Below are 22,474 nucleotides of genomic sequence, written 5' to 3'. Positions count from 1 at the left end.
TGAGCTCACGTAAGAGATAAGCCCTGAGGGATTACTGTCAAACTGTACGCTCCTCAGGCTCGCACATGGTCAAACTGGGGAGCGGTTTAACTTGAACCTCTTTTAATTGAGTATGGCCCCCAGCTGAAGGAGGGGATGTACAGAGGATGAGTCAGCCGCGACGACTGTTGATTTAAATGGACTGTGCTTATACATAAAAGTACCGTAATGATTTATTGTTCCACCTCATGTGATAGCTATGTGAGGTAATTCTCAAAAGAGTTAATTTCCACCTAATGAGTGAGAAAGATTAACTCATGTGCATGATGGATTGCACCGCAGCAGGCAGACAGGAAAAGCAAACACTTTCCCCAAATGTGTGTGTTTGTGTGTGTCTGTGTGTACCTTTTACGAACGCTTTCCAAACTTGTGTAAAGACTGCAGGGGCTATAATCTTAAATAAGTAGGCCTGCCCTCCACCACAGTCCTCACACAGCAGCTCCATATGGTAATGAGCTGTGCGAGATGAGGAAAATATGTTATTTCGCAACACAAACAGCACCGCAGTTAATTCAGGCAGCAGAGGATTAATCCATTCACACGGTTTTAACGGCAACAAGATTTTCCCTAAAAATCATGGTAGAGTAAAAGAGAAGGAGCTCCCCTGTCTTACAATGATGTAAAAAAAAAAAAAAAAAAAAGTTTATAGGCTTGCACAGTGCAAATACATCACACACAAAGTGTGTGTTACCAGCTGCCAGAACATAAATTGACACGAAACACAACCTTAGGCATGCCTGCCAAAGTGAAATAATGACTTTATGATGTCCATCTGTAATACATGCAGTGTGTTGAGGTTTTCAACATTGTCTACCTTAGAATTTTAAACCACATGAACTGATTGGTCTTTCTTAAACATGTCCATGTTTTTGCATTTGTGCCTCTTTTTGAGTTCAGTGCAGCTCTTATTTATGTCCCGTCACGATCACAGAGTGTCTCTATTTATTTGGAACCACAGTGTGTACATAACTAAAAAAATGCCTATATTCCAGGGAAATGTTTACCATGGAGACAGAAATCAATTCAAAACAAGAGCCAGCTACTGCGGCATTACTATGGTGATTATAGATCAAAACTGTTCAGCTTCACAAATTGTACTGAAAATAATGTTCAAATCCTTTGTTCCTTTATCTTTTTCCAATCTTCTTTTTGTCTGTCTCTGCTTTGTTTAGAGAGATGTAACTGTACACTCTATATTAAAAGGAGGCTCTGTCTTTTTCACAATAGTGATCAGGGACTTTTAATTACTTAGAACTGGGGCGGGGGGACTTCATAATAAGCAAAAAAATAAATGAAGAGGTGCAATTCATTGTCAAAAATGTTCTTATGAAAGAAAGACATTAACTTATTTGCCAAAAGATTTTTAATGCCTCTTGGTTTTTAAAAATGTTGCAGCAATCACTGACACCAGTAGACCAGAAATATGAGTTTTCCATCTCTGAAGGAAAAGATTGCAACTTGATTCTCTGATGGTTCACATTTATGACAAGAAGTAAATACAGATGGGCAAGAAAGAAGTGGTCATAACACCCATAAAATCATTGTTTGTAAAGCTTGATAAAAAGAAGAAAAAAGGAATTGGGGCTCTGAAACAAAAAACAAAACAAAAAAAAACTGTGTGCTAAATATAAGGTCCAGGGATTCTGGACATCATCATTGCTTGTAGTGGATATAAGAGTTGAAGTTTAGTTTGTTAAGGCTTGGGAAACACATGGAACTCCTTTATCTTTGTTGTTTTGAATGAGGCCGTTTCACATGGATCAGTAACGATGAATCTTTGATATCTCTGGATTACTGTCTGTCGTTGTTATAATGGTGTCTATCATTTTTCACAGATATTTCCACAACACTGTTTGCATTTGCAAAATTCAAGTTTCAACCCAAACCAAACTATTGTTAAGTTATTATTGACTTTTTATGATATGGTTGTGATTGGTCAGGGCTACTTTTGGGAATTTATTTGGGAACTCCACGGTTAAGATATCCATCGTCACCCAGTTGTAGAAACTTAATGAGACTTATACCACATGTGCATTTATGCCACCTAAAGCCAAACGTCTCTAAGGAGGCGTAGGAAGGATTATCACTTTGTTCAGTTCCAATCAGAATCCGATACATACGTACCGCTATTTATTCTGTTATTTTACAGCATAATAATGTTATTGTTGTTTGCATGTGTGAGGTTACACAAAGGTGTTATTAACCTGTCACTGCATTACATTGTGCTGGCTTCGAACACAAACAAGAAGCAGCAACAGCTGTCAGGTTTCTCTAATAAATCTTTTTAACTGAAGTGTAGGAATTGAGCTCTTCCATCTTGTCTGAACGTCGTCATGGTGACAATTTGTGGGCACTTCTTACAGTTCAGTCTGAACGTCGTCAAAGTGACACTGTGCGAGCTGAGAGGGTTTAAAGTTCTCAACCATATTTCTTGCTCAGTGATGTGGATCGTCGCCTTCAGACCGAAATCTGATGCATTAAATATGTCCATATCAAACCCAATACTGATATTAGACCAGATCGGTCCCATACAGATTTTGTTACCTTTCATCAGAAGCCGACTACTTATTCCCCCTTCTGATTAGTCTTTATACTCTCTATAATTAGCTGCTGAATGTAGTTAAATTTGTTCTGTACAGATGGACTCTAGTCATTGTTTTCATGTGCTGGTTTTACTGGTCTTCAATGATTTATAAATCACTGTTTACTTTCTGGCTATTTTCTCTTTTGCAAACTTAAACTAAGTTATTGAGAAATATATTTATATGTAAATATATATTTATTGTTTAGAATTGGTTTCTTTTGACACATAGTTATGAAAGATAATCATTTGTAGTTCTCACACAGACATGTAGATCCCCCACCACCCTTCCACCCACACACACATGAAGAGGGGTTGTTATGAGTCATTCACAAAGACTATGGATAACATCTTCTCCCTCCATCACGACGCTCTATGAAGACACTTGTAATAGAATAATTCGCTGAGGTCTAGAGCCGCTCAGAAGGTCGGCTAATTAACCGACACAAGGCGGGAGACATTTGCCATCACAATCAAATTTGTGGCGAAAGTCCTCCTGGCTAACTAACACAGCTGCTCCCACTTATCACACAAGTTCAGTGAAGCATGAGGTTAGCCATCAAAACAAAGGCCCAGTCACACTCTAATAGGGCCGCAGGATGATTCCAGGATGGTGTGGGTGGAAGGTCAACACCTTTTGCCCCCCCCTTACTGCAACATAAAATAACTCCTGATCATTAACAAAACCAAGCAGGCTCCCAATCAGGAGCAGGTACTTGTCATATATGTAGGAACAGCTTCAGTAGTGTCGACTGATATTCTTTTTACATTCCTTTTCCCCACTTTTTGTTCATCGACAAGGCCACATTTCTGTACAACCATTTACACAGGCTCTTTGTTGTATAGCCCTCAGATGGCCTGTGGAGAAAAGAAAGCTCTCTGTCTGCTGCAGTTCTGTATTCCAGTGGTCACTCTTGCATTATCTGTCTATCTTTCACATTTCAGAGTGAATGGGCACTGAGCACACAGCTTTGACAAAGACATAATTAGAAAGGAGCAGGTATGACAGATGGATTACAATCATAACTGAGAGTGTGGAAAGTCTAACGTTCTGGTCGCGGTGCACCTGCTTTTTCTTTGAAACAAACAGAAGAGGCGGTATATGCCTTTTCATATCATGTGCCTGCAGAATCACAATAAGTTTTTTTTTTCTCTCTCTCTCTGCACAGGCGTAGATTCTGCATACAATAAAGACGGAAACCATATACAGCCAGATTTTATTATTCCAAAGCAGATGGTGCAAAATAAGACACGGGGCCCCAGCAGCTCAGTGACCTTCATGTTGCTAATCTAACATCGCCCCTACATTGATCTAACATTAACTCCTCACCTTTCACAGAGTATGCATGACTCCAAACACGTTGGTGGCCCCGGCGTTATTTCGAACAAATCACCTAGACATGCAATTACCTCCTGCTCCGGCGTTATTTCTTTCCTGTGGATACGACGGGCCCTTTAATTTGAGTCCGGGAATTAAGCAGGTTTCCAGGTTAATTAATTTGACAGACAGAGCCCATTGTGCCTGGTGTCAGCCCAAAAGGAAGCCTTATTGCCTCTTGTCCTGCAGGTTGACTTTTTATTGTTCTTTGATTCCTCATTCTTTAAAGAAGCGCACACTGCTTGGCGTGTAATGGACTTGAAGAAGACTGTATCCAGCAGACGTGTTATTGAACACCAGAAACAAAGGCTCTGGTCTCTTGTAGGAGTCTATTATTTACCAAGTGGGATGCATTGAAATGTAGAGCGTCCCTGGCATGTGGCTGCATTTGTTAGTTTGTTTAGCTGTATATTGAAAAGCAAAATCTCTTCCAGGATACGTCCTCACACCTTCCCGCTTGTTGCTTACTTTCTTTATCACATGATGGAATTGAAATGGAGTTTATATGTTGTGTGTATCGGAGCACACGTGTAGCTGTGGGTGTGAGGGAGTAGAAAACGGAGAAGATCCGAACCGAAGTGTAATCTCGGTCTAAATCACCCGGGCTTCCCATGGGGAAAGGCCCCTCTTCTTGAGGTTAGCCAGTGAATTAAATCACAGCGAGGGCCCCATTTTTCAAAAGTAACCTTTCCGTTGACAGTGTAAGTGGGAGTCAGGCTCTCACCCTCGTCCGTGCTGTGGAATTAGTGTCTTACGTGGCGACACCAGTCTCTCAGGGTGTCATTTGTAGGGGCTGTTGGGTTTTTTTTCTTTTTCTTCTGCCTGTCTAAGTTCGCTCAGTGTGGAGGAGACCATCTGCCTCCCCATCCTCTCACAGCTCTCATTTCTCGCCGCAGCAGTCTCTTCCCGGCAGTTCCCACACACACTTTCCTGAATTGTATTTTTGGTGCAACTCATGAATTTTGGCCCCAGAGTACAGTTTGTGCTCCCAGTACCCACATCAACACCCTCAGACTTGGACACGAAGGATTCTCCTATTGAAAAATATTCATGCCATCAAAAGCAGCTAATGGAGATAAACACACTACATGGCCGGATTAGGCTTGAATTAATCTCTATTCAACTTAATTAATTAGCAATGTGTCCATCCCAGCTTGTAGTGTCAATAGGACATGTTTCAATTAGAGCTACATCGCCTTTTCTAATCTTTTAATTGAACAGAAATGAACGGAACGAGCATGATCATGAATTGGTATTTTATGCCTCACATTCATTTTCACGATGTACTGTAACAACTCTTACAGGCTGTTTATTACAGAAAAGATCAGGCAACTGAACTGATTTATCCCATAATCTATTTGCTTTAGAGGCAGCTGCTGTATTTCCTAGCAGCAGTCCCCGTGGATGCTTGAGTTGGACGTGTGGCGGCTGGTTTTCGAGGTGGTCATTTTCGAAGGTAACTTTAAAAAAATGACGCCTATCACGTGAATTATGTATCTGCTTGGTGCTCAGTTGGCACCTTTTATCAACATCTAACTTGCTGAATGCTTTGTTTTAAATATAAGATTTTCTTCACACCTTGTTCAAAACTGATGCCACAAAATTGCCAAGTGAGTCCCCTACTAATGCCTGCCCATGAAAGCAAATTACCATAATCTGCTTGTTTGTAAAAGCGCCATCTGTGCAATTAAATAGTTTGGTGATGATGATAGTGTTTTGTTAGGATTATGAGAGGGCTCCTTTTGCTCCTGGAGGTGTGGTTAATACTCACCAGCCTGTGTGCCATTGTGCTGTGCCAGTTTTGTGCGTGTGTGTGTAGGCCTATGTGTGCACACAGGATGAATCAGGAGTGTCTTCTGAAGAAGGGTTGCCTGGGAGACCAGCTTGGACCCCTCCAAACGTGTCTGTTCTCCCCTCCTCCTCCTCATCCCTCCGCCTCCGTTTTAAAGGTGCATCAGTAATGAATCCAAAACTATTTCAGGAAAGCCACTTTCTCAGTCAGCGGGCTCATACCTGCACCTCTCTCCTTTTTCATAATGCCACAGATCTCGATTTCATGCCAGCCTCCTTCTACATCAAACGCCAAAAAAAAGGGGGGGAAACAACGTCTTCTGTGTTTGTGTGATGTGATAAAAGGAGGGAAGAAGAAAGAGAGAGTAGAGATTATGAATGCGGAGACGCTGCGCGCAGAGAGGCACTCAGAGGAACAATTGTCGTACTATTAAAGTCAGTAAGTGCATTTGCTCATCGTCTTGTTTACCTTCTCCTTGAGTTGATATCTGAGGATGCTGAACACCAACTTCCTGAAAACCCTTCCATGAAGTGAATCTACTCTATATCTCCTCCTCCCTCTCTCTCTCTCTCTCTTTCTCTCTCAGCCTGCTGAATGACGTCTCGCAAGCAAAGGGGGCTGAAAACTCGGCGCACACAGTGAATCCCTCGCTGTGACTCATTCATTTTGTATAAATGCGACCGGTTGAAGAGCCGCAGAAAGAGCCGGGGCTTTAATTAGCTGGATTTTCTTAGTCCTCTGCTCAGAGGACGAAATTCAGCTCGCACTGGTCGTCTCTTTTCTTTCTTTCCTTCTTTTTTTTTCCTTTTATGGAGACTGTGGAGATGATATGCACCCGTGGGAGACAGACAGCCGACCGAACCTTTCCTGCGCTCCAATGGAGTTGGTTTGAGCAAGAAGAATGTCACCCACTTCTGCCGGTCCTGACATCTAAGTATTGATTTGGCGAGAAAATTTCTTGAAAATTGAATTTCGCGTAAGAAGAATTCTCTCTGTGTATGTTCTGCTCTGCGGCGTGTTTCGTTTTCTTGTTCACGCGCGTCTGGATTTAGCATAAATGGACACAGTTAGGCCAGTTCATCACGGAGGGTGTTGATTTTTTTTCAATTTCTATTGATATGTTCTGACATTTGGATTTGGCCTCGCTCTCTGAAAAAAGAACCGAATTGCGGCTTTGCTATTCAACAAGCTGCAGCGCTTACTCCAGGCAGCAAAGCGATGGGCGCAGTTTGTTCGAGCCATCCTCTGCGTCTTGGTTCTTCAGCCCAGCTTGTTGAATCTCCTCCCTGGTGACATAGAAGAATGGCTTCATTTTAATAAACTTCCTCAGCCTGTTGTTGCTCTTATTTGCAGCGGATTGCGCCCAATCCTTCCTTTAAAAGTTGATCATGGCTCGTGCCTGTGCGCGCGTGAAGCTGGGCTTTATTTTGAGAGTTATGTGGCTCTTGAGGACTGTGGTGGATTTCGCGCTAACCCAGGAGATTTACGCCCCCCACTCAATACGGACTGAAGGCCACCTGACCCTCGGTGGACTCTTCCCGGTGCACGCGCGGGGGTCCGATGGCACGCCATGCGGGGACTTGAAAAAGGAGAACGGCATCCAGAGACTCGAGGCCATGATGTACGCGTTGGACCAGATCAACCAGGACGAGCAACTCCTACCCAACATCACCTTAGGCGCGCGCGTGCTGGACACTTGTTCGAGGGATACCTACGCGCTGGAGCAATCGTTAACTTTCGTGCAAGCCCTCATCACGAAGGACACCTCCGACGTGAGGTGCACCAACGGGGAGCCACCGGTGTTTGTCAAGCCGGAAAAAGTGGTGGGAGTCATCGGAGCCTCGGCGAGTTCGGTATCGATTATGGTTGCCAACATCCTACGCCTCTTCCAGGCAAGTCTTTGAGCGTGTGGGATAGTTTTGTTTCTTTTAAAACAGTTTTTCATGTAACTCCTGTTAGAATCCTCTTATTAGGGTAGGCTGTACCGTTTTATAACCACATAATGATGGGCAGCAGATGCGTACATAAGCAGTAAACAAATAAACCTGGTCCTATAAAGAAGGAAAACACACCCTGTTATAAACAAACGTTTCTTTTTTCAGGCAGAGATTTTTTACTTTTTTCGATTTTGTTTGGATTTTGCCCATGTCTAATTTTCCCCCAGACTTCTCCCCATCTAAAAAAAAAAAAAAAGGTAAGGTGGTGTGAGTTTTGGTGCTTTTCCCCTTCGCTTCACAGTGCTGTGCAGGAGACAGATGAGTGTGCTGTTGCCTGTCCCCGGTGGTGCTGAAAGAACAGCTCCCGTCTGTTCCAGTCTCACTCCAGAGTCTGGATGAGTGGGCACTGACAGCCTGACACAATCACACCCAAACTCAACAACCGCCTCCTGAGAATAACTGGCCCCGCTTCATGTGATTGCACATGATTATTTGAACCTCTTGTACAAGAAAGAGACTGCAGGCGTTTTTATGAATTGTTTTGATTGTGAAGGCTGAGCTTTATGGTGAAGTTGCTTTTATCTGCAGCGGGAGGGGGGGGGGGGGGGGGGGGGGCTGAGCTTGTTGAAAAATTAGCTTGTTTCAAGCTCTTTGTACCCTAACTGAGCTTGATAGCATTGAGTAAATGAAATAAATTTGCACTACTAATTTCCAAGTGCGGTAGCTTGCGTGTCTGTCTGAAAACATCTCTATTCTTTCTGTCTTAGACACAACTGACCCACTGCTGATGCTGCAGTGGAATGAGGAAACACAGCAGGGCACTAATACACCAGATTAATAATTTAAATCACACCATCTCCATAGCAAAACACCTAATTACTTGGATGCAAATGTGCAGACTTCTATTCCGTTTTTTTTGTCTTGTGTGAGGACAGTGGTGTTACACCCAGGAAGGATGTTCTGGGCTGCAGTGTCGGTGCTAATGATTTGTGGTCGCACGTTGTAACCCACTCCTGTCGTTTTGTGTTTTCTTCCAGTTCAATTAGAACAAACCACCAGCCCGGCTGTAAGTAGCTGTTTAACTGCAACTGGAAGACAGTCAAAGTGCTTAACATGCTTTTAGTCCCCCTGCTCCCTCCAACGTCCTCCTCATCATCCTTTTACACACACTTAACATTCAACACTTTTTTGTTTTTTACACAGCTAGTCATCCTCTGTGGTTTCATGGCTCCACTGGCTGGACAATTAGACTAATGGTCCCCATTGCAACCTACACTCTGGCTTTGGTTCCTCCTCACTCTTTGTAGGCTGAGTTAACAAATTAAATTTGTATCATTTTAAGTTGGTGAACCCTCCCCCCCAGTTATACTTTGAAGCATCCCCAGTAGACTTGTTATTTGTTAAAGAACACTGAAAGACTTCCTTTGCAAGCATAATTTAACATTTATGAATTTGTGAAATTTAGCAGGCTTAAGTTGAAAGAGACGAGTCCTTCTCTCGTCTTTGCGGCTCACACCAACGGCTCTGAAAGTGTAAAGCTATGGGAGTGTGAGGCGTAGTCCATGTGTGATGCTTCGTTCAAGCGCTGTGGATTGACAGCTGTTGTCGTGCAGCTCCACCCGTCACTCCGCATTTCTTCTCATTCCCCCAAAGTGTTGACAGACAGGTGGATTTAATCACCACAGTAAAAAAATCTTCACGCAAGATAAATCCAGATCCCATTTGCCCTTCAGCACACAATTTTTCTTTTTTTTCTTCCAGTGGTGATGATGGAGGTGATAATAAATGATGATGACTTAAATGCGAGGCCGCATGATACTGTATAATCAATACATGTCAGAAGTGAGAACTCCCAGCCCATTCGCACTCATTAGTTTTGCAGCATTTGATTAAAGTGTGGCAGCAATTTCAAGTTTCTGAAATGGGTTTGACTTTGAACCATCAAACATCATCAAATAATTCAAGTCAAAAGTTTAAGAGAAGAACTGTTCAGGTATAATTAAAGAAGAAACTCCATCTGAATGAAATCAAAGGGACATAGGGCCTAGAAGAAGGTCTGAGTTAATTTAAATCACATTTGATTGTTGGGTTTGCTCCATAAGTGCTCAATCTAATGTGGACTTTGAAGTTCCATGTTCAGATTCAAGTTGTTTGATTTCCTCTCGCTTAGCTGTCCTCCTAGCCTACTTTCTGCCTTGTTCTCGTTGAACATCATCAGGTCAGTTTAGCCTCACCCCTGTGATAAATGAACCATCAGGGAAACTAAATAGTGATCGTAGACTTTTATTGCCAGACGCTAAATATCATGGCTGTCTATTCGGGACATGAGTAGCTGCTGAACTGTTAATGCAGGAAAATTGACACGGGGGATAGATTTTTCGGAGGACCCAGGAGGGGTGATCAATACTGTTGCCATGGTGAGGCCGATTTGCTGCTAAGATGTTTTTATTTCGCTGCCTTTCATGCTGTGTTGGAAATGAGAAGCAACAATGCCACAGGAGGGGGAAGAGAAATCAATTACCCAAACTTTTGAATTGTTACCAGGAGCCATGATGTTGTGCACGTTTTGAAGAATCACCCAATCTTCACGCTTTGCTTCTGAGTCAATCTCAAGGAGGAGGAGGATTCTGTAGTTGAAAACATGGGGTAACTTTGTCCATTTGTAAGTCCTGGCCTCTTGAATGAATCATGAAATTGATTTTTCTTCAGATGACATTTACATCAGAGAGTGAGGCACGCTATTCACTGTCGCGTCTCTCTTTCACATAGACTGAGGCAAAAACTTTGTATTGAATGCAGGTGAACTCGGTCTTGTCCTCCTGTCTGGGGAAGCGGCCCCTTCAGACGAGCTGTCTAAGTGAGGCATTGACGTCCTCGCCTCTCACAGCCCTGACAGGCTCCGCTCGGCTTTTTATCTCTCCTTTTTTCAAAGAATCATCACTGTGATTGATTTGAAGGAGATTGAAGCCTTGCAGTGTGATCTATTCAGCTGACGCTGGTAAAGACGGACACCAGAGGAATATGAGGTGTGTGTGTGTGTGTGTGTTTTTGTGTGTTACATAACAAGCACTCAAAGTGACACAATATGGCAGAGGTTAATTATGTCTCTTTCCCTAAACACGGTTGCCATTTGTACATTGATGCATGCAGAAGCTTGGGTCAATTAGTCACCAATCCAGTCCTGTCTTCAACCTTATGAGAGGAGACAGTGCTGGTATGTCAAGGATGGAGCATTTGAAGAGACACGCACACACACACTTCTTATGCACACAAATAGCTCCGACCCTTAGCTGAAGGAATGAAAACACAACTGTCTCTGTGTTTTTCCAACTTGCATTTTCCCTCCATCACTTGCTAATTGGACTTTTTTTTTTTCTGAGTGTGACACAGGGACCTGTCCTATTACATGATATCTTTATAACAAGCATCTGAAACCATAATGCAGAAAGTTATTTCACTTTTTCTCCAAACCAAAGCTCTGCTTCTTAGTTTACTTATGCCTTATGAAGAGCCCAAACTGGAGACAAATACATTCTTATTATCTTTATATTTCAAGGACAAAGACAACAGTAATACATGTTATCATGATTGGTATAAATTAGAGATTGCTGTGGTGACTATTAAATTTTTTAGAAATAGCTGCACAAAAAGCAACAAAGAGGAGGTAATGTGCAAAACAATGAATAAGGAAAATGCACATTTTCACTGGTCCCTGTTCTGTTCCTTGGAACCACTCTATGCAGGACCTATAACTGAAAAAAAAGAAAACTCCCTTTTTTTATGGACAAAAAATAAGACTGCTAAGTTATGAAAGAAGTGAGCTGAGCTAAACATAAAATAAAATGTAACTAAGAGAAAAAATAAAGATTGGGGAAAAAAAACAACAACATTGAGACATTCTTTGAATTTGAGATTTAGAGTCTCACTGGGATTTCCTTGAAGATGGAAATCTTAGATTTAAAAATAAATGATATGAATAACATTTAGATTTAATGTAATGATCGGTGCACCACTCGTTTTTAAAGTCCTGAATTATTTACAGTACAAGAGACGGACTGAGTAAGAGTCCAAACGTTCCCTGTCTGTCTTTACCACTCAGCTTTAACCTCTACACTCAAGTAATAGCCAAACTCTATGATTTTATTGTGTTTCCAGCAGGAGACAGTTTGTACCACTGGCTCCAATGATATTCCCGTGTGGTCTTACGACTGACCCCTAACCCAAACCATGCTGGTTTTCATTCCAGCCATTTAATCTGACGCTGACTTGTGCCCAGGTCAGAGTAGAATTGGCAAGGTGAAATTTACTTGCACGCTGGGGCTATAAGCAGGTGGGACAGGACAAAACGTGGGCGGGGTAACAAGCATGCACAACAATGTGTTAGCATAGCCTGAGAATAGATTCCAGACATTGCTTTATACATGTTGTCAATTTTTGTGCACTATCCCTGTCCTTTTACCACATGCCAGCCACACAATGGGAACCTCCATCCTCTGCTTCTTCTTTATTCAGTTAAACAAACAAGGATACAATCAATCAATAATTACTTAGGGAGAGGTCAATCCCGCCTGCTCTTTTAAATCAAGTGTGAAAGGGCATGTTCCTAGGCCAGGGTTCAATCAGAGTGAAGAGAGCAAGCTCAAATCTTGACAAGAGTGTTTGTAAATCACGAGGAGCCAATATTTGAATGCTGCAGTAAACATGGGGTGCAAATGAATGCATCCAAATGAGATTATGTTGCTGGACATAACAGCAGCCATGCTCCGAGTATGGGTGCCAGGACTGAGCAACAGCAGGCATAGATCTAATGTTGGAATTGGATGATAGACAAAAAAAAAAAGAATAAACATACATTTTTAAAATTTATATTGGAAGGCTGTCAAAATAGTGTTTGTGACGGTTCCAAAGCAACTGTCAGTAACTCCAGGAAAACTCCAGACACGCTATGGCAATAATTAACGTACTAACTACACAGTAAGCTGTCACCTGAGAACCTGATCTGTCAGATCTCTCTCTCTCTCTCTCTCTCTCTCTCTCTCTCTCTCTCTCTCTCTCTTTGGCCCTGTTTTTGGGACGGGGCAATGTTTGTGACAGAGTTCTGTTGCACTCATGTTCAGTGGAGCAGGTGTAGCTTTACACACAAACACGAGTCTCTGCGATCAACTGATGCAATATTAATATAGTGAATAAAATATCCCTGTGTTAGACATGTTGTCACCGCTTCTGACACCAGGTCTTTAGGTCAGCAGCTTGCCACAGGGAGAATATGAGAAACCATGCACGCCTGATATTAATGTCTTGTATATTCCCACAGGCCTGGGGGGGGGGATGGGGGGATGGTCCACTTTATCATTTGGCTCCATAATGGCGTGCAAAGGCGCGTGTGACTAAATGTCTTCTAATGAAAACATAGCTCGTGCATTCTGACTTCATTCTTCATTTGTTGTCAGACATGTTTCTGTTTGTTTCTGCTTTGTTTCCACTTACATCTGATAAATATTCATTCAGACCCTGTAACTTGGTGAGTATGCTTTTAAGCTTGTCTCTCAGAGCCAGGCTATTACCCACACATAGTCCCCATGCACGGGAGGCGGGAAGAGGGCACCTGATTTAAAGCTTAGCTCCGTTCTCACCAGGGTCACACCAGTATACCTCAAAAACTTGTTGGCAGTATGACTGTGAAATGTGACTAGAACAGCACTCTTAGACTTTGTTGGAAGTTTTCTGCAGTTAATCTGGTGAGCAGAAGGAGCCAAAGAAGAGGAAACCCCATTACGTCCGATCCTCTTACGGGGATGAGTGAAGAAGCATGAGGAGGTCTCTGCTGGCTGCTGGTCGGCCTCGCACTTATCCCTCCAAAACGGGAAAATGTCCTTTTTACTTGTGTCGAAAACAGTCTAGTGTGAGCTGAAAGGCATTATCACAGGGCTCATTGTTGTTTGTTTTAACACAGTGATGTGTTTTCCGTGGTGCATTTTGGACACAGCTTCCATTACAAAGTCACTCAGCCGCGGTAGAGCAGAATGACTAAATGAGATCTGATTCTGCTTTCAAGGCAGGATACCTCACAAGAGCCCAAAATGTCTCCATGGATCAAGTGAACTGTTTTTCCAGGCATGTTCCTGTCTTCTCACCGTTTCTCAAATCCTGCTAAATGAGTTTGTGAAAAGGCTTCTCTTAGTGCAGCCTGTAAAGAGTGTCTGCTGCTTCCAAACGATGTATCTGTTATGGGTCCTCTCAGACCTGGGCTCTGTGCTTTGTTCTCTGTTTTATCGCTCTCAACACCTTACTCATCGCAATCTGAAATCACACACTACATCAACAATTATTTTGCACTTAAGACTAATCCTTTGGATATACATGTCAGGGAGAATTTCCTCTCAACACATATAGCATGTTGGACTTAAAAAAATAGAAAGTAAAGCTGCTTTGGCTGAATGCATACAAACGTTCAGTGACAAGCCGAACTCCAAACATTAATGATTTTCAGTTTTCTCTTTTACCATTAAGTAATCTTTCTTAGTTTACCATCTTATCATGCTAACATGTCCTACTTGCCACTTAATACATCCTTGGACCCTAGTTAGACCAAACAACATTTGTACATCAATGTTTAGAAGAAGTAGCAATATCATATCAGCAACCTACAGCTTAAAACAAAGTGCAGCTGCTGCTGATGGAAACTAACTGTAATAAAGCGGTGTTTTGAAATAATTGATCACTTGATGATGACCCTGGAGGAGAAGTTAAAGAATCACACATAAGGTATAATGTAATGGATGATGTCGAGGTATGGATTACCAATGGGGTGAGCAGGACCTCCACAGCCACATCACTAATACTTTTGTTAAACGGCTACTCACTAAGGATATCAATTGTTTCAAATTTTTATGATTTAAAAAACATTGATTTATTTTGATTATTTGGATCTCCCGCTGAACAAATAGTTGAATCTATAGTAAGAGCTTTTTTCTTAGCAACAGGTCTGTAGCCATGTTAAAACGAGCTAAGTGAAGCTGTTATTAATCACATCACACTGAACATTAATACAGATGGTAAATTGAAACACACGGTAAACAGACCAGGGTTAATGAGGCCAGCACCTGATTCATTTTTTCCACCTCACCACCATCATAGTCTGCTGACCTTTTCCATTAAGAAGTCTATAAATACCACCGTATCACATAGAACGTCGTGTTATGTGTTACTTTCTCTTTTTTTGGTAGAGTCCCCCGTCACAGCGTGCATTTCTTTCATCCTTTAACCTCTTTCCTCCATCGTTATCCTCTCCTTTCTCTTTCTCTGACTTCAAATCAACCAGACTTCTTTCCGCAGATTGATATGATTACAGTTAGTCCTCCTGAGTCGAGGACAAGAGCTGAGTCCCCAGCAATCATCTGCTTTCATAACGGTTATTTTCTTAACAACATTGATCTATCAAGGGATAGAATACCGTTGCTCTACTTAATTGGCCAATCAGAATCAAGCATTTGACACAGACAAGTAATTGAAGAAATGAAAAGAATCTCGGTGGAACACGCATGTTCTAAATTACACGCTAATCCCCCCGCTAGGGGGACATGTATGATTCATGGTGGTGCTAGATTGAAGTCAGAAAATTAAACAAAGACAGGACGGTTTTCTCTGATTTTCCCCATGAACATCTCTTAAAAAGAACCAGGCAAACCCTGTTGGTAATGACACATTTCTATACCACCAAAGCCACAGTACTAGACATGTTAAACGCAACAAACACTCAAACTCAATCAACTTTGTGCAGTGGGCCAACAAGTTAAAAGTGACAGGAGGTGAACCGCTCACATGGCAGTCCCTGGAGGCCGGTAGCACGAGGCTCTGTTTGGACTGCATGCCCATGCGAGAGCTCTAATGTAGACAGGCATGTCACTGAGGAGCAGCAAGAAATAGACGAGGAGTCACCACACGCCAGCTTGAGCTGCAAGAGAAAACGAAAAGGTCCTTCTATCTATAGTGCTAATTTTTTTTTCTCAAGGTACCTTGAGTTGCAGCAAGCCAAGTAGACCTTTTTCATAAAAGTGCAAGAACTGTTTCTCGAAGGATATTTGTTCTTTTTTTTTCCCTTTAGAGGTCATTGTTAATGTGAACAGCACCTCCAATGAAAATCATTTTCAGCTCGATCGTTTTTGGTTGGAGGTTTTGAGTGGCACTTAAGCATTGCTGTGTATATAATTTAAGCAGCGTTTCATACAGTGGCAAGTGGAAGTGGAGCTAATTTTGCTGAGAGGTATAAACTATGAAAAATAATCGTATGTTTGAAGCAGATCCTGCATCGAATATGAGCTAAGTGACAACATGTACAATAATTGCCCGTGGAATGTGGTTGAGCTCGACATTTAGCTCAAAATGAATTGCGTTAGAATAACATTCAACATTTCATTTATTGGTTCCCCGTAAATGTGCTTACTGACGTATTTTTTTATTTTATTTTATATTCAAAACCTGAAACTCTGGGTCAGTGAGCTCATCCATTTGAAATAAGCTCATTAAACATCTGTGTTTAGGTGTTTAACATTTGTGCACTGTAATGGCAAAGTCCAGTGAGCATAATAAACATCATCCGGATTCATTCCCTGTCCTTATGTTGTGTTATTACAGCAGAGCCTGAGGGTACACGAGTTGCTAACAAAAGATACTAACAGTAATATATAACCATTACATCAGCCAGCACAATGTGGACCTTTATAGAGAGACTAAATTATTAGAGTGCAGCATGGGCCTCCGGTAGTTATGCTTAAAACACCTGTTGATTTTTGATGTAGAAATGAAAGCGTGGAACTTTCATTAGCTTCGGTTTCATTTTGTCTCTATTTCCCTTGGGTTGAAGCTTAGGCGACTGTGGCGTTGTGTTTTTCCTTTTTCTTTTTCAGGCTGGCTGTGCAGTAGCGTGTTTGTGCTGTTTGAACAACTTTGTGTGTCTCCGCTCTTTTGGGCTTGAAATGTATACAGTGCTGCAACAGCTATGGCATACATAAAAAAAATCCGTTGACAGGACGACTGTTTTCAGATGCAAATCCTGTGGGATTTCAAGTGCTCTCTGAAAAACAGCTTCTGACACATGCATTGATTTGAGGGAAGACCTCAATCACTGCTGACATTTTGCAAATTAGGGAAGCTCTTTCCTTTCAAATGGGATTGCTTAAACTCCAATTGAATGCCACACAAGAGCTATTGATGGCAGGGAGATAATGTTTTTTACAGCCTTATCTGTGTTGGAGCACTCGCATGTGGCCACCAGTAAAGCTGGGAGGATCAATAGCCTGCCATTTATCAATGGATTATGCATTGAGCTGCCGTGTGCTACCTGGAGGTCAAAGGTCAACCAAATGTGACATTTGCAGGTAAATATTCTCAGTGGTTTGGGGAACCAAACAGTCTGTGTTGCATCATCCAGTCAAACATTTTTATTCCTGTAGTTCTTCCAAAATTATTATTATTAATTATATTCAGGTCAAATGAAGTGTATTTTAAGAATACTGTTGTAAACCTTTATTTTCATGCTGGTCAAGGTTTTCCTGTCAAAGCCTGTATGTGTATATTTTTGTCTGCTTTAATGTTTTCATAATGAGGTCAAAAAGTAAGACCTCACAAGAAATTAACCTTAACCTGTTTTCATTTAAAGGTAGGGTTTGGTTAAAGTGTACAGTTGATTGTAGCTGAGGTTAGAACAAGTCTGACTTAAGCTTGATGTCCAGGGTTACTGGTGGACAAGTGCAGAACAGTGAGTTATTTTTATTTTGATTAATTCACTGTCAGATGTGTTCAGGCAGCGTATAGCATTACTTCTAATCCCACAGTAAATGTTGTTGATGTTCTTTCATCCTCTTTGTTGTATGTAGTGACTGGAGGCTATACATAAATATGAATACAGTAGAGCTTGTGTTATATTCAGGTTAAATGCCTATTTAACCTTTTCTCATCACATGGGCTTCAGATTTGTCCATTTGCCTTCATCGTGTTTTCATTCTTTTATTGGTATAGAGAACGCGGGTTGTGGCGAGACCAAGCTGCTATAATTTCTTCAGCTTCGTCATCCATTCAAAACTCTGCAAAAATAAAACAAAAAATACAAACTAATCGGACTAAACACAAGCCGCCTGACTGACAGCTCTCTCTATCACCTGTGTCTGTATGGGCACTAATAAATACCCTCCTCTCTATAGACAAAATGTGAGTCTCCCCATGAAACCAGAATGAGTAGGCACAAATAGTGGGAATAATCACATTCTGTTTGTGAACAAACAATGTAAAGGCGGCCACACCTCCCCGGCTCTATGATGGTGCGATGGTTGTGCTTGTTATCCCGTGAGTTTAGAGAGGGGGTTGCACTAGCGAGTACAAAGCAGTAAATCGTGACAAGAGTGTTTTCTGTCTTTCTTTCTTTTTTTTCTTCTTTTTTTTTTATTTTGTTATGTTTGAAAGCATTAATGAGCACGCCACACACATCTGAATAAACCCTGCCAGCAATGTTTTTCCATGTTAGTAGAAACAACCAGATTTCATGTTCCTGGTGTGGCCTATTTGGGAGGCAACAAATGAAGAGTAGACAGCCGCGCGACCTATCAGCGGTGTTTATTTGACCCCTGACCTGCCCGCTGATACTGGCTGTGGGCTACAAACAACAGGACAGAGGGCAGAATGTCTGCAGCTACAGACAATACCTATGAACACTGCTAGTGGGTTCATTGATAGAGAGAGATTTCTTTTGTACGTTTTTACATTTTTTGGGAGTGAAAATCCTCCTCATGTCTTAAAGGCTACTCTTAACATTACTCAAAGTTTGATGTAAGGGTTTAGGTCAGGCCTAAGCCTCCAGGGTATGAGTGTACGTCAGTGCAATGTCCTCCTAAGTAATAAAAGTGTGGACATGAGTGTGTGTGTGTGTGTGTGAGTGTGTTTTAGAGTGGCAATAATCCTTCACTCGGTGCTCAAGCAATTTTCCAGTTCCAGTGCACAGTTGGAAACACATCACACCTTGTTATTTAGGGAAACCATGCAAACAGAGGGGTGTGCACTAATGAATATAAAATAGAGAAATGGATAAATACGTGGCACTTCAAGGCACTCGCTGTGCTGGTCAGAGCACAAGTGGCTTTAACAGACGAGTTTCGACAAGACCGAAGTGTGTGTATTTCAGTACAGACTCACTGCAGCATTTTAAACCTTAGCCAGAGCATGTAAAGTAATACGCCCTTGCTGGTGTATTGATAGGCTTGTTTTTAATAATACATTTGACCCTCTCTACATCTTTTTATTACATGGCATTGTGTTGTCTCTGACTTCGGTGTATTTGACAGATTGTGTTGTTAGCACTCTTGAGATCCACATGAGCTGCTTTGAGGGGGATGCATGTTGGTGTTTTCTTTCTCAAAATAAAGACAACCCTTCAGAAGCGGCTTGTGACAGTTCCATTGTATTCAGCTGTGCCCGTTCCTGTTTCGGCTGGTTAACTTGTCTGAGGGTAATTGTCTGATCTGGCGTCTGTTTCGCATCTCTGATTCTGGCTCTGAAATACATGTCAGTATGCAGCCTTCTGACACGTTGTCTCACTGTGAGAGGAAGTTATGCAAAATGTGCATGTCACAAAAACACATTCCCCATAAATCTTCTCGGTCCATTAGTTGAGACACTTGCTGTGATGAATCATAATCCCAGTGAGAATGAGAGTCTATTCACACAGAAAAGCTCCATCTGAAAGATTGTGTCCAGTTCTTCCAGAGTGGCAGGTTATTGCAAATAGCACTGGAAAAGCATCTCGCTCTCACCGAGTGGACAATCGTCCATTGTTCTGGCTGTGCTGCAGAGCCTGAGCGCGGCTGACATGACTACCAGGTCAGATGCCCTCAGAGATGCTCGACATTAGCAGCACCCTGCACCCAGCAAACACAAAGCCAGTGGGTGGCCAGGTCATGACTGGACACAGTATGATTTTCATCATAGTGAGCCACAGGGGTTGCAGACAAACAGAGACACCCTTTACTCCATGGCTCGTCATTGGACCGACCTTTTTACAGCCATTAACAGTATAACTTTGATTGTGTTGGTAGTAGTGTAATAAACATCGTGTATGGTTAAATGGCATTACCACTTTGTTTGTCTAATGTGTTAGAATGTGGAGTCTGCACTCCTTTAATACTTCAATATAATGTGACTGAGATTTTTAAAAAAGGCCTCTATAAAGAGTCTCTTTATATACTTTGAAATGGTATAGAAATACAGAGAAGACAAAGAGGAAACAGCAACATGAATCACTAAATGTTTGCTTTTAAATAATAATAATAATTATTAAAAAAACGGGCTAAAACTTGCAAAAAAAATGGTACACTTTTACAGTGTAAGAAGATTGTAAAGAGTCTTTTCTATCCTAAGATGTAACTGTATTGAATAAATCAATACTTAAAGCCTGACAAAAAGATTATATAAGGGCTCTAAATTGTGCGCTGTGGCTTAACCATTTACCAATGAGGCTTTGGCTTTAAGCTAAATGCTTAAGTAGGCATGCTAATGTGTTCACATTGACTCTAACTTCACGTCTGAAATAGTTGTGTCTAGGGTTGCCAATTCTAATCATTTGACTGACTCAACTACTGGTAAAATGAACGATCAAATACTCGATTAATCGTGGTTTAAAAACACTTAGCTAAAACAAACAATATCAAAATGCCCTTTTTTGCTTCCTCATTCAAAGCTTTATTTGCTCAGCAACATATTTTCTAACATAATTGCATAATGAAACATTGATAAGTCTGCCCTCTACATATTTAAAATGTAATTAAGGCTGACTATATACTGTTAATTGAATACCGCACATGCTCAAAAAAAAAAAGAAAAGTCCTCGCTATGCAACCAAAATATAATGTAGCTGTCTTTTTCTCCTACAGCGTCACATTCTCTGACAACATTGCATGCATGAAACATGACATTTTGGCCTTTGATGATATATCAAATCATCATCATTTGGTATTCAGTTTATATAAAATAAACTGAATACCAAACATCCCGAGTTGTACCCATCATGTCAGAGGCTGTTCTGAAAGCATAATCGAGCCTTGAACTAAATGCTAAAGTAGGCATGCTAACATGCTCTTTTTTTTTCTTCTTTTTTTCTGTTCAAGGTCACAGTCCTTGTGAAAAATGCTTATGATTGCCTTTTGGAAATCAAACAGTATTGCTAGAAAAATGTATGAACTGTAGATTTTAAAAATATCAAATTGAAAAATGGAAAGACAATAACACTGATGAGTTATTTAAAGTCTTGATTCATCAATTAGTCATCATTTATGTCTGCACTAAATGTCGTGACCAGCTATCCCATAATTTCTGTCCAAACCAAAATGGAACCCCCCCCCCCTTCCCCACCCTCCGCCTCCCCACCCACCCACTGCTAAAGTGGCAAAAAGAAGCCTGTAATTTGGGACCATGTCTTCTAAAACATTTAGCTTCTATATTAAGAGATCTTCACCTCATACATTCTTGCCTAAAGCCCACAAGTCATTTTAATGTCGCAGTAAGAGTCGTAACAATTTAGTGACCATACATTCTCGATTTTATCTTTAGCTTGTTCGCTGCTAGATTTAAAGTGAATCTTCTGTTCGCACCCTGATCACCTCAGAAACTTACTGTGGCTGAAGTGTGACTGACTGAGAATTAGAGTTCCTCATGATTCCCACAGCTCGACATCCTCAGGCTGTTCTCACTGTCCCCTGTATTGACAGAAGAAAAAAAGGTGCGTGCAGAGGAGAAGGAACTCTATTTCCCTGGACTGAGCCTCCCAGGCTGCAGCTCTGAACTCCCACCAACGAGTTCCAACAATCAGAAGTTTCAGGTTAGAGATATTTGATGTGAGGGCCAGTTAGAGGAGATGGTATTTGTATAAAGCCCTGGAGGAAGGTCTGCCTGTGCAGACAAACTTGGGAAAACAAACTCCTCAGGTTCACAATGAATTGCCCTACCTTGATGTTTTTATTTTGTTACCCTGCTCAAATCATTTTTATGATCACCTTTAAACTTCCGTGTTTGAGGGTTTGTGTACCTGAAGCTTTATGCTGTTGTTTAAAAAAAAAACTTTTTATCTGTCTCTGGATTGGTTTCATTCCTTTCTATGTATGTATGTAACCATGTTTCTTGTGAATGCTCTTCTGGGTTATTATTGCCTTCCTTAGTAGTTTCTAATGTATTTTATAACCATTTAGAAGCCCTGTTAGATAAGTGGGAATATCTTACTGTGAATGGCAGTTTAAGCGCCACACCGTGCCTTTTCCCTTTGAATAAAAACATCAAGTCTGCATACATTTAGTTAGTTGCCGTTACTTCAGTGCACAACATAATGTAAAAACACAGCACCGTGAATTATGTCAGTTTTAGCTTTTTCATTGCAAGTGTGGCTCTTTTGCAGAAAACCGTATTCATGTGCACGTTCTACTTCACATTTGCAACCTCTCTCTCCGACACACAGATCCACGCGGGATGACAGAGGATTTGGCGAGTGTTTCTGCATGCAGGTGTTTTTGATAAGATTCTAAAAATCTCAACCCTGGGAAGCGGTTCAAGGCAGCACTGCAGGCGATGCCAAAGCAAGCAGATAGCTCTCAGTTGAAACATTCTGCTCTGATCTAAACCATTACATATATCGCAAGTGCATAGATTCAAGTAGGAGCTCAGACACACCAACTGAAGGAATAGGATATCTGTGATATTTTTCCTCCTGCTGT

General features: G+C 41.4%; 1 protein-coding gene and 1 long non-coding RNA gene across 2 annotated transcripts in view; both read left to right on the top strand.

Moving 5' to 3' along the window:
• Positions 1-22,474, top strand: part of grm7 (glutamate metabotropic receptor 7) — a 100,347-nt gene that overhangs the window by 33,569 nt on the left and 44,304 nt on the right. The window lies entirely within an intron of this gene.
• On the top strand, positions 5,823-7,005 carry LOC306834171. The gene is made up of 2 exons (XR_013780457.1): positions 5,823-6,228; positions 6,377-7,005. It is a non-coding gene; the product is annotated as an uncharacterized lncRNA (long non-coding RNA).

The sequence above is a fragment of the Symphodus melops genome, assembly GCF_947650265.1.
Source record: "Symphodus melops genome assembly, chromosome: 13".
Lineage (NCBI taxonomy): Eukaryota > Metazoa > Chordata > Actinopteri > Labriformes > Labridae > Symphodus > Symphodus melops.
Note: the sequence above shows the minus strand (reverse complement) of the source record. Positions and strands in the feature narration are given on the sequence as shown.